This window comes from Prinia subflava, chromosome 10 (genome assembly GCF_021018805.1).
Source record: "Prinia subflava isolate CZ2003 ecotype Zambia chromosome 10, Cam_Psub_1.2, whole genome shotgun sequence".
NCBI classification, from domain to species: domain Eukaryota; kingdom Metazoa; phylum Chordata; class Aves; order Passeriformes; family Cisticolidae; genus Prinia; species Prinia subflava.
Window position 1 is genome coordinate 28,374,768 of NC_086256.1, and position 12,170 is coordinate 28,386,937.

The following is a 12,170-nucleotide window of genomic DNA, read 5'->3' on the forward strand; positions in this document are numbered from 1 at the left end:
GCTGAGTGCTGCAGCAGCAAACCTTGGGCTGGTTTTGGGGAGAAATTCCATAGCTAGAAGATCTCCTTTCATACCATCACAGAGTGGTTTGGGGCCTTAGAGATCACTTTGTCCAGCCCCCCTGCCTCAGGCAGGGACACCTCCCACTAGAGCAGGTTCCTCAATGCCCCATCCAACATCCATCCAAAGATCTTTGACATCTCCAACATCCCCACCAAATCCCATCCTCTGCTGCAGAGAATGCCTGTCCTTGCTGTGGGTGGCTGAACTGCACTGAAGAAGCCAAATTGTTCTCCTTCAGGAAATGCTGCAAGATCTCCAAAGGATTTTGAAGTATGAAATGACCTGTGTGTGGTTGGAAAGCGGGATGAAGGTGGCTCTGGGCTGGCTGCATATCAGGTGGCCATGGCTGGAGCTGCAGGGGGAACTGTCAGGCAAAGGGAAGGTTTCCTCTGAACCTACCCAAACATCAGCTTCAAGACCTGGCTTGTGTCATATATCTGTGAAAGACCCAAAAAAGCAGAAGAGCAATATTGAGCTGTGTGAACGAGGCAGAGCTGAGGGGGTATCAACAGCACTGGAAGAATTGGGTGTTTAAAAAAGAGAACTTAATGACCTGAAATACAGGAGCAACAAGAATGATCTGAAGAGCAGCACTATAAAACATGACATCTTTGAGCTTGAGGAGCAACAACACACAATAAGATGGGACTTTGCACTGTATGGAGGCATCAGAGAAGGGCTTTTGGCTGTCTGTGGACCTCATAGTGCCTGGGAGCCACTGCCTCAATGCTGCCATAAAAAGGGGATGCATCCTTATAGAACTCGAGTGACAAGGCCTCTCTGTTGATCTTAGGACCCTCATGGCAAGAGCTTCCAAACACCTCCAGTGGAATAACAGATACAAACTTGATCATCCTTCCCTAGGAAATGTAAAGTGTGGAGAGGGTACAAAGGAAATCAACTGTCCTGCTTGTGCCGCGGGTGAATTTGTTGTGAGGGTCAGATGTGTCCCTCTTCCATTTTGTTTTTTTCAACATGGCAGAGATGTGCTGTGAGCCCAGTTTCCACTCTTACCCAGCAGAAGAAAATGTTCTTCCCTTTTTCTTGGCCACCTAATGGTGATGCTGATGACCATTCACCTTGTTTTGTACGTGTCCTTACCATGAAAGACCCTTCTTGTGCTCGACACTAATGTTCCCAACTCTTGACTTGGAAGGGCTACACTGGCCCTCAACTGGACAGTCACTGGTTCACTGAGAGGCTGTCTGCTCTGCAATTAACAGCCTCAATGCCCACCATTGTGGCTGGAAAGGAGTTTTAATTAAAATCCCTTGGTATTGGCTTTGGCCAGCCCATGGAGGGAATGGGAAGAGGCGGAAGGGCCAGGTCAGTGACTTGGGTCATCCGCTGAGCTGAGACTGAGCACAAGGAAGGGCCCAGTTTATAATTGCATGGGATTTTGATTTTTTTCCCCTCGAGTGACCTGCCCAATGGACAACTCCAAGCTGACAGGAACACAGATACAGCCAACCAGAAGCTGGGAGAGGTCCACAGGTTGTTTGAGCTCTAATGAGGAGCCATGAATAGAAGCTCACATCCAAGAGGGAAAAACACCTCACTTCCTTCTCTAATGAGCATGGCTCTCCAAATCCTTTTGTCTTGGGCTTTGCTTGGCTTTCAGCGGTGCCAAGGGCCGCATCCTCCAAGCTGCTGCCACCTACCCCATCTTATCTCCTGATGGTCACCAGGACGGTGCCAGGTGGCCAAGGCTGACCTGCAGCGTGTCTGTGGTGGTGGCACGGGCTAAGCAAAGTCCTTGGAGGGTGACACCCCTGGCTGGAAGCTGCCCTCCATCCACAGTTGCCTAATCAATGGCATGCTGAGCTCTGGACAAACCACAGGCTGTTGGTGTGTGCACCCCAAAAGCGTAACCACAGGTGCTCCCTTTATCGAGAGAGTGTCAGCTCCTCCCCAAGACAGAGTGCATCAATTCGTGTAATCAGTGAATGCAAACATCACACAGGAAATGCCAGGAAACCAGAACCAGGATGGTGTTCCTGGTTGTTTGCATGGAGCAAGTCCTGCTTGCTTTCATGATCCTATTTATATTCCCTCTGCTCAGGACGGGGTGATGAACTTTCTGCTTTGCACACTAGCGAGCAGACAAAATTAAGAAATATAAAAAACCTGATGGGTGTTAGCCCCATAACTTGTCACCTGAAGTCCAGCATGAGGGTCCTACCAACCCATGTTTTCCCTTGACAAGACACCAGGGCCTTGAAGATGCTCTTCAAAATCTTACTCCAAAATCCCTTTTTATTTTTTATTTTTTCTTAGCTTGTTGAGGTAATCTGGGAGGTTTTCCTCCCACCTCATCCTCTCCACCTTGGACTCCTGCACCTTTCCTTCAGACTTTTTCCAGAGGTACCCCAGACATTCCTGCAGGATGATGGAGAGAGCATCTGGCACAGTCCTCTGGGAAAGGGATTTAATTTTCTCTTGGTCTCTGGCCTAAAGAAATCAATTTGCTTTCACATGTTTTAAGGAAAGAGGGAAAATAGAAAATAATTTTCTGCTGCCACTAGAGTTTCTGGCTCCTGTCTCAGGCTTAATTTTGTGCTGTGAAGCTGCATGGGAGCGCTGAGCAATTTTGGCATTTCTCAGCCAGTGCTGATGGTGGACCAGACCTTGTCCAGGTGAACCCAGGCTACACCTGCCCATGGCCAGGAGGGGTGTAGGTGCCCAGGGTGCCCCTGCCCCGCACCCATCCTGTGGGCAGGGAGGGAGAGGGGCCAGTTTCGGTGGCAGGGGCTGGGAAATGGGGAGATCCCAGTGGTAAAGCACAGGGGGGCTGCAGGGGCTGCTCAGAGAGGCTTCAGGTCTGGGTGAAACACCCTGCAGGGATCAGTTTAGCCCTCTGCTGGGCCGGCCACCTGCGATGAAATTAGCATTTGGGGGCAAGCGGCAGGGTTTTGTGGTTTTTTACTGTCCCCGTAGAAAAACGCCATTTTTGCTGCCCAAGTGCAGCGGACAAAGAGGTTGGCTGTGTTTTTCCCTTTCCTTTCAGTTCCCTTTCTGCACGGTAACGCTTTCTACTTCCAGACCTTGGTTTTCTTTTTTTTTTTTAACTTATCCCCCCCCCATTTCCTCCCCCTTCCCCCCCCAAATACCCCAGGGGGGGCACAGCCCCTGCCCCTTTCGCGGGGTCCCCATGCTGGCACGGTGCCGGGGAGGTGCCGAGGCGATGCCAGCGCTTCCTGCTCCCTCCCTGGCAGCACAATGGGGACATTCAGGCGGGCACCGCGTAGCCCAGAGCCCCCCCCCCGGCATGGCCGTGTCCCCTATCGCTGTCGCCCGGGGAGCAGCATGAGCCAGCGAGCAGCTGACGCCGTGTCCCAGCGCGCCGGCGGAGGCGCGCTGGAATCCAGCACCACAAAACCAGCCCTGTGCACGCTCCCCTCCCGACGCAGGCGTGTGCCCGCGGCCCCCTCCCTCCGTTCCCCCCCAAAATCTCCAAGTCTGCCCGGTAACACCAAACCGGGCTCCCTTTCCCACCTCCCCCCCGGCCAATCCGAGCGCTGCCAGCGAGGCAGGGGCTCCGCCGCGGAGATGCGAGGGGCAGGAGCCGCCGGAGCTGCGGGAACGGCATGTTTCCCTTCTCCCCTTCTCCCTCCCCAGCCCGTTGTTTTTCAGCTCGGGGCCGGAGGGGAGGCGTGGGTTGGAGCTTGGAGGCAGCTCCCGGCCTTTCCCAGCAAAGCAGAATACCCTCAAAAAACATAGGATGAGATTTCACCGCCGCTTAAGGGAGCCTTGTTCTTAATCACGGGCAGATCAGCGGTATTTTAGAGGTGGGACGGAGGAGAAAGGAGAGGGGGCAGCACGAGAAAAGCAGGACTTCGTCCTCCCTGGCTCCAACCACATCTGTTCAGGCTTTCCTGCCGGCTCCAAGGGGTTTGTTGCCCCCCTCCTCTCTGCTTTGCTGTTTTTCCTCATCCCTGCCGGTGCTCGCAGCAGCTGCTGTGTTTGCGGAGCAGGGGCTGGAGCGGGACTGGTGTCATTCCCGTGCTCCTGGGACACTGGGAGTGAGTGACAGGGATTGCCTGCTGCCCTCCAGAACTGCACAGGAAGGTGCAGGGATGAAAACACTGAACATGCTGGGTTTTAGAGGATGCCCTGCCAGTCCCTGTGCCTCCTCCCTTCACCGGGGCTTTCTGCAGTTCCCTTGGGCTTTGCTGATGGTGACTGGGAGCAGAATAATAAACCACATTTTGGTCTTTCCTGGCCTGTTCCTGGGGCACCACCTCAGGATGGGCTTGCCATAGCTAAAGCACAGAGGTGTCAGGGATATCCAGTGCCCATCCCTGACATAAAGGGTGGGTGTTTGGACCCAAGATTGGTGGTGCAGGCGGGATAACGTGCCCATGTTTCCTGCTGAGATGCAGAGCTGTGCTGAAATGCAGCAGTGCCCAGTGAGTGGAGGAGGCCAGGTCATAGCTGCTCTTCTGTGGAGATGTAGGAGCTCTGCTGTGTCCACGGCACTGATGCCAGTGAAAAGGCTGCCCAGGGAGCACAGGAGCCATCATCCCTGGGGGTATTTAAAAAACATGCAGACATAGCACTGGACACAGTCTTAGAGGTCTTTTCCTACCTAAAGGATTCTATGATTCTCTGCTCTTCTAATTTGCATCCTGCTGAAGCCTCAGCCTGGGAAGTTGTGTCTTAAAGCAAAGAAATCCATATGGGATCTCGGTAAGCTGAGGACTTGGAGGCAGTGGCCTTGTTGCAGAGTGGAAAGCAGGAGGCCGGGTCACCATGCAGTTTATGCCCTGCAGGGAAATTCCTGCTAGCAATGGTGGCAGCCAGAGGGGATTGTCTTGACATCCCAACACTTTGCAGACACCTCTAGAGGAGTGCCACACTCCCCTGGTTTGTTGGGATGTTGTGAAGGGAAGATAGGACAAGCATCTGCCCAGCGCTGGGGATCCTGAAGGGCTGGGGAGAGAACATCTGCCTGCTGTAAGCTGATGCACTGGAGAGGGGTCAGGCTGAGTCCTGCAGGCCCTGTGTCGGGAAAACCACAGGGACAGGGCTGCAGATGTCCTGGGAATGCTGTCCTGGGAATGCCAGTCGCCGGGGGGTGGCTGGGACAGCTGGCAAGGGCGGCGTGTCCTGTGCCTGCTGGTGCTGCCCCACCCCGGGGAGAGGCTCAGCCCAGGGCTGCTTGCACAAACTGTGTCAGCGAGGAGAGCTGGGCCAGGGGCATGGAGCAGCCCAGGCTGGCCTGTGGTAGCTCTCCTGCAATAGCTGGAGCAGCTGCCTGAGGGAAACTCCGGGAATTATGGCTCCCAGGGGTGAGGGCACTGCCAGGACAGCGGGACCAGCTCAGCACCATGGGCTCGTCCCTGCACAGGGATGGGACAGGCAGTGCTGGTGGGAGTTGTGCCATTAAAGAGGTGTGGTTCCTTAAAAAGGCATCGGGGTGTGTTTTTCCTGTCCAGGTTGGGGATACAGATGGGTTTTGCAGTAGGATAAGGGTTCTCCTCATGCAGGACAACTCTGTGTTCTTGAGGCAAACAAGGCAGAGGCTGCCTGAGCTCCAGCTCGGCCTTTTAGGCCAAGAGGGTGGCAAAGGGCAAGCAGGGAGTGGGCAAGGGGGGCAGCCAGCTTTGCACCGGGGTTATGGGAGGGAGAACACCTTCAGGAGGGTGTTTGCTGAGCTGTGGCCCTGGGCCTGTGGCAATTCCCATCCCTGCCAGTGATCTGAGCAGGGCAGTGACCAGTTCAGAGCATCAGGGGTGACCTTCCCTTCACTTTTCAAATCTCAGGAGAGACTTCCCTGGAAGAATGACTAAAGTTTTCTTAGAAGCAAAGATAATCTTCCCCTCCTCCTTCAGTGCTGAATACTCTGGCACCGCACCAAATAGCAAAGACAACATGAAATACACCCTCATTTCCTTGGCCTCTCTTCCCAGCCATCCCCCAGCAAAGAGAAGCAATGCAGCATCTGCGTTTCGAGCTGCAGCCTTCTTCCAGGGCTGGGTCTTTGTCACTTTGTTTGGTGCCAAAAGCTTTGAAATCTGTTCAAGGCATAAAACAAGGAGCGAGCAGAAGCAGAACTGCCTGGTAAGCCCTGCCTGCTGCTGGTAGTGCCCCAAAGGGCCTCCAGTTTGCTCAGGCTTTTAATGTGTATCACTGAGGCCACCTCGATCCCATGGCGTTGCTCAGCCTCCCTGTTCAGTGCACATGGGGAATGGAGCCACTCAAGTCTCTTCCCTTCCAATGCAGGCAAAAAAATAAAAGGCTGGAATAAGGATGTCAGCTCTGCCTCACTGGAATCTGCTGGCCACAGCCATGGTGTTGAGTCTAATTTATGGGCCAAGCAGATTTGGGAGAAGCTGATCAGCAGAGAGTGGTCCTGCTGGTGTATGCCAGGCCATCTCCTCCAGGAACTGGAGGCAAGATGGGAGCAGAGGTATGTGTGGTATCCACTGTGCCTTCATCACCCCAGCTCCTCATCTTCCTCCCTGTCCTCTTGCAAAGCGACTCAGGAGCCAGAGAAGTGGCTCTCCCCATCTCCTTTCCCTTGGCTTGCTGCAGGGACCTTCCCAGGACATTTCTGCCAGCTCCTCCTTGGCTGAGGGTGTGATGGACAGGGATAACACTGGGAAGAGCTCCCACCTGTTTGCTGTGGGGTGCAGAGGACACGGGGGGTGGACTTACCTTACACACAGAAGTGTCTGGTTTGGGCAAGATGGGGAAAGCAGGGGATTTACTAAATCCTTTGGAAGGAGGATTTAGAGCCTGCAGGACATGCCTAGTCAGGAGGAGATTATTCAGTGGTGGGCTGAATGATTTCCAGCTTCGGTATCTCATGCTGCCCATTCCTTTGCACTTCACTGAGCCGCCCTTCCAGCCACCCTCCTGAGCTCAGAACCACTCCAGCAGGAGCTGTAAATCTCTGCCATCAGCCCCGGGATTCCCATGCCCTCCTGTCTGCCACCTCTTGCCCTGGACACCAGACAGGGCAGAGGATTAAGGAGGGCAGTAAAATCAACGGGGACGCGTACTTTGGGAATGACGTGCTGGGCAGGACTCAGGTGGGGCCTCTGGAACAGGGCAGGACAGGTCCCAGGGGTCAGATGGCACCCCTGGGTGTCAGAATGGGAAGAGGTGTGAAGGTTGGCATGGGGATGTGCCCGCAGTCATAATTATTGCCTCTTCAGGGTTGCATTACAGTTAAAATTTATGGTACATCTTCTCCTCCAGCAGCATGTCCAGGATCCAGCTCTTGGTTCCAGGACTGCAAAGATGACTCTGGAAAATGGCACGCAGTGAGTTTCCCCCAGCCCTGGCACTGTACTGCCTGAGGTGAGGTTTTCCTCTGCTCTGCCCTCTCCTCCCTGCTGCTCCCATCCCTCCTGCTCATTTTCCACATCCTGCAGAGCCAGCCGAGCAACGTGCTGTAATATTTTCCTCCAAATAAAGCTTTCTACAGTAGCAAAAAAGGGAAAATGTTGTTTGTGCTGCAAATGAGAAATGTCCTTGCACTACTGCTCTACCCCATGTGCTCCCCTTCCCTGCGGGCAGGTCTGGGAAAGCTCCTGAGTCACCCTGGTCCCCATTCATTCCCAGTCGTGCCCATGGACCTGGGGTAGATGGGGGAGCACCGAGCAACACCAGGCCCTGGTGACAATCTCCAGGTGAGTCTCCAGCTCCTCTGGGCTGCAGACAGAGCATTTGAAACCTCTGCAACCCCTTTTTTGCCCTCCTGGTGTCACCTGGTCACTGCTTAGGCAGATGGCATGGAGGGAAGAAAGAGTTTCCCAGTGTGAAACCCAAGGGGTGTGTGGATCATGCCAGGGAGGCACCAGCTGAGCATTTTGTGCAGCTCCCAGGCAGCCAACAAACCTTTGACTGGTGACATGACAGCACACGGTGGCTTCAGAGAAAGATCAGTCTCCAATGACCACCAGGAGCAGCCTCTGGGCCCCAACATGGGAGCTGACTCCACGCCTGAAAATCCCATGGCAAATTCCTCATGAACCTCTCTAGGAACTGGACTCCTCCACGGCCAAATAGCACCTTCACCACTGCAAAACTGCTCATCCTCAGGGTGTTTGCACATCAGTGGGGAGCTGCCTGGCATTCCTCCTTGCCTGCTGAGCACTGAGCACTGGGCAGAGACTCCTCCTGGGGTCCATTTGGCTCCCCATCCACACTCAGCTAATCTGCTGGATTACAGTCCCTTATATTTAACTGGATTAGATGACTGTTTCTGCAGTTACTGTTACTGTTTTGCACTGGCCATATTTATAGGGTGCTCTGCTCATATTTATAGGGCTGCAGAATCAAGTTACAGCTTTAAGGGCTGCAGCCCTGTAGGTCACAGCAACCCTGAACAAAGTGGAGGAGCATCACCCATCAGTGCCAGCATGACAAACAGAAAACACCTTCCAAGTGGAGTGTACTGAAATCTTCTGCTTTGGGGGAACAGGCCCAGGGAGAGAACCTCAAACCCTGAAAGGGGACAGTTCCCACAGCCCCTTGGGGTCCCCAGCCTGGCACGCTGGGGAGCTGCCAGCCCCGGAGCTGCGGTTATTGCGGCGGCAGTAAACACCTTCCTGTGGCTGGGCAGAGTCCAGCCCCACATCCTGCCTGCCAGAGCCACCCTGCTGACCCTGGATGGAAGCCTCTCTGCTCCTGGAAGGAACAAGGCAACCCCTCTACTCATCCTGGTCCTTGTCCAGGGTGTTGGTGTGGACCTGGAGGGTAAAACCCACAGTGATGCTGATTCAGTCCCAGCTAAATGTTGGCTTTCACTTTGCTCAGGCCTTGCTGTTCAGGACACCCTCGTGCCCACTTTCCTGAGTGCAGAGGATGTCCCTGAGGGCACACACGCTCTCAGCTGGGCTTAAGAGTGATGAATATTGAAGCATATTAAGCAAACAAGCCCCCTCCAGTGGGTTCTCTTTGACTGCAGCCGATCTCAACCACGCTGCACGTTCTGAGGAGCTAAAATTAGCTGTGTTCCCATGCAGAGGCTGTGCTGGAGCTGTGCTTGGATCACCACAGCTTTGGGAGCTGCTGCTACGGCTGGTTTGGGTGTGAATGCATGGGGGTGGGCAGCCCTTGTCCCAAAAATGAATTTTTTCAAGAGCCACTAGCCTAAAGGCAAGGGTGGGTGAAATGCGTAACCTTTGTGCAGTGGTTGAGATGAAAATGCTGCTCACACGGGCTTGTGGAGCATCTCCTCCTCACTGCAGCCCCAGGACTCATGGAAAGACTTGCAGAGCCCCCAGTGACTCAGTCTCCACCACGCTGCCCCAAACCCACCACCCCAGCAAAGGAAACTCCACGTCTTTCCTTGCTTGCAGGTGACTGTGGGGTGAAGAAAGTTACCTCCATTGCTGGGGCATCCTGCACAATGCCCAGCAGGGACCATCCCTGGGGAGAGGGAGTCCCTAATAAGCTCTTTGTGAGTAATGAGGAACTCCAGCAGATGCATTAAAAATAAGGAAGCACCAGGCAGCAGATAAATCAGCTGCAGGGCCCCCGGCCTGACTGAGCCCTGATTTGTGGCCTGACCTCGGCTGCACTCGCCAGACTCCTCAGGCCCCGGCTCTCCTGGCTGGAAAACCAAGGAGAATAAAAAGCAGGATGTCAAGGCTTGAGCTTAGCTTTCCCTTCTGCAGATAAATCACTTGGAGATGAGGAAATTGGCTGTGTTTGTTTGCCAGCCACTTGCTCCCGGCGTGCCAGGCCTGGCCGAGAGGGGCGGCTGTGCTGGGCAGGCGGCACGGCCGAGGTGGGAGGATGAGCCAACACCCTTCGCTGTCCTTGGCCTCGTGGGGTGCAGAGCTGTCCCAAAGGGCCAGCCCCAGCAGCACAGTGGCACCCAGGCAGAGGGAGCAGGGTGTGAAGCAGCCACGTGCAAAGGTGAGAGTGGAGGGACCCTCCCCATCGTGCCCTGCCATATTTGGGTCACACCAACACTCTCCATCACTGCACGGCGACCAGGAGAGCTGCTTAAATTACCCAAAAATAAAAAAAGTGCAAGGTCTTTCTTCAAGCATTCTCCCATCACTAGTTTGAGTGCTGGTGTTTTTTTCCATTCCGTGCAAGAAATCTCCTTTTTGATCCCTCACATCCCATGCTATGTTTTGTGGGAACAGAGCTGGTGTCCAACAACCTTGCCAATACTCCCAGGCTGGCTGGGGTGGCGTAGAAAGGCACAGGCAGCTTGCTGCATGCAGAGCCTTCTCCAGCTGATGGGAGGTCAGGAAGGGTTAGGCTTAGGCTTAGGGTTATATGTTATATGTTTTAGCTGGGAAATAAATCAGCCAGAGAAGCTGACTGAGCTCATGGATATTGAATCATAGCGTGTGCATGCATTTTTTGACAGTACAGAGCCTGTCTGGAAGCACCTTTGGCACCTGCAAGGCTTGATTTGAGGTGTCTCAGTTATTAACTGCTTAGCAGGGAAAGCTCAAGGAGACAGAGAGCAGGAACTGCTCCTTTCCCATCCCCGTTTTCCTGGCAGTTTGCTGCAGCTCGTGTTCCCACCTATTCTGGAGCTGAGGCCTTGCAAACAAACGGGGGCTGATTGCGCCGCGCTCCGAGCGCGGGGCGGATGCGAGGAGCAGCAGAAAAACTTGCTCACTTGGTGTTTTCCTGAGTGCCTGCCAGAGCTGCATCTGCTCCTCGGCCGACGCAGCGCGGGATCGCTGCCTGGCTGCTAGAAGAGAAGAATTTCAATAATTTCTGTCATGTGGGGGAAGAGGGAGCAGAGAGCCACCCTGACGGCCTTTGGGAGCTGGAAACTGATGCTCCTGTTCATTGACTGCTGTGTAAGACACATCAATGTATGGATTTTTCTCTTTTTCCCCTTCCTTTTAGTGTAGTGCTTTCCAAAATGGTTATTATCTCTGGGGTTGTGTGTCTTTTAGAAACCTCAAATCTTTTATTGAGCAGATCCTAAAATCCCACTCCTGGTGCCCCACTGTGGGAGCATAAATCAAATCCCCCTCTCCTCTCTCACTTATGTACCCTGAGTCTCCTTATTCCCTGCTTTTGTACATGGAGATGTGTGTGTGGATCAAGCCTCCTCCTAAATGGACTATTGTGAGTACTGGACCACATGAAAGGCAGAAATATCCCATAAAATCAGACCTGGTGAAACCAAATAAAGTAAAAAAGCTACAAGCAGAAAAGCTCTGCAGAAGTGCAGCAAGAGCTGCTGAGAGGTTTTCTCCAGTCCCAGCTCCCCAGCCTCAGCAGATCCTCTTGCCTATGGTCTCTTTTGTAACGGGGAGGAGGGAAGAGCATGGACAGATGTTCCTTGCAGAGGAAGGAGGTTCATGGTGAGGAGACCCTCAGGACCTTCCAGACACAGGGCTGGGAGAGCCTTCTGCTGCCCTCTCCCTCTCCTTTCTTCCCGTCTCTCAGCACCACATCTTCAAAGAGCTGGGACCTGTTTAAACACATCTATTTGAAGCCAAGGAGGGAGGAAGGTGGAGAAATACAATTACTGGGTCAGTGATTTATCTCCTGCAAGGTTCCCAGGGTGCAGTGTGTCTGCTGGAACAAAAATCACCATTCATCTGGCCCTGATAATTCCATAAACAGCTCCAGGTCCAGAGATGAAATGGAGCCATTCCCAAGGGGGTGCCTGTGTTTTGATGGATGCCTCAGACAGCTGCTCCCTCTGGGATGAGCAGTGCTCTGCTGCAGGACACACCTCAGCACCCCAAAATGGGTCCTTTCCAAAGGGAAGGGGCTGGGGGATCCACTGGGATGCACTGGGATCCACTGGGATGCACTGGGATCCCAGTGGCACTTGCTCAGGCCCTCTGCTCAGCCTCTAATCCCTAGGGTGTGTTTGGAGGCTGAGAGGGGTGTGGGTCTCTGAGCTGAGCTGTGTCTTTCTGTCAAGTGTTTTAAACTGCACTAAAAAAATTGGTTAAAAAATAGCATTTAATTAAGAGGATCCCAAGGCCTGCTGTGCTCTGGTTTGGCCAGGGGTAGGGATTGGAGCTGGGAGCATAACAGGGATATAACAAGCAGTAAAACATAATCCTGGGATTGTAGGCAGCAATTAGCACCATGGGTATGCCCATGTCACCCTGAGCTCCCTGTCTGCAAGGTTTGGGGTGAAACACAGGGACTGG

At 53.7% G+C, this 12,170-nt stretch overlaps 1 long non-coding RNA gene across 1 annotated transcript; it reads left to right on the plus strand.

Annotated features, from left to right (window-relative positions):
• The first annotated feature begins 5,240 nt into the window (after positions 1-5,240).
• On the plus strand, positions 5,241-6,130 carry LOC134555309 (uncharacterized). Its single transcript, XR_010081399.1, has 2 exons — positions 5,241-5,456; positions 5,976-6,130. It is a non-coding gene; the product is annotated as an uncharacterized LOC134555309 (long non-coding RNA).
• Positions 6,131-12,170: the final 6,040 nt, after the last annotated feature.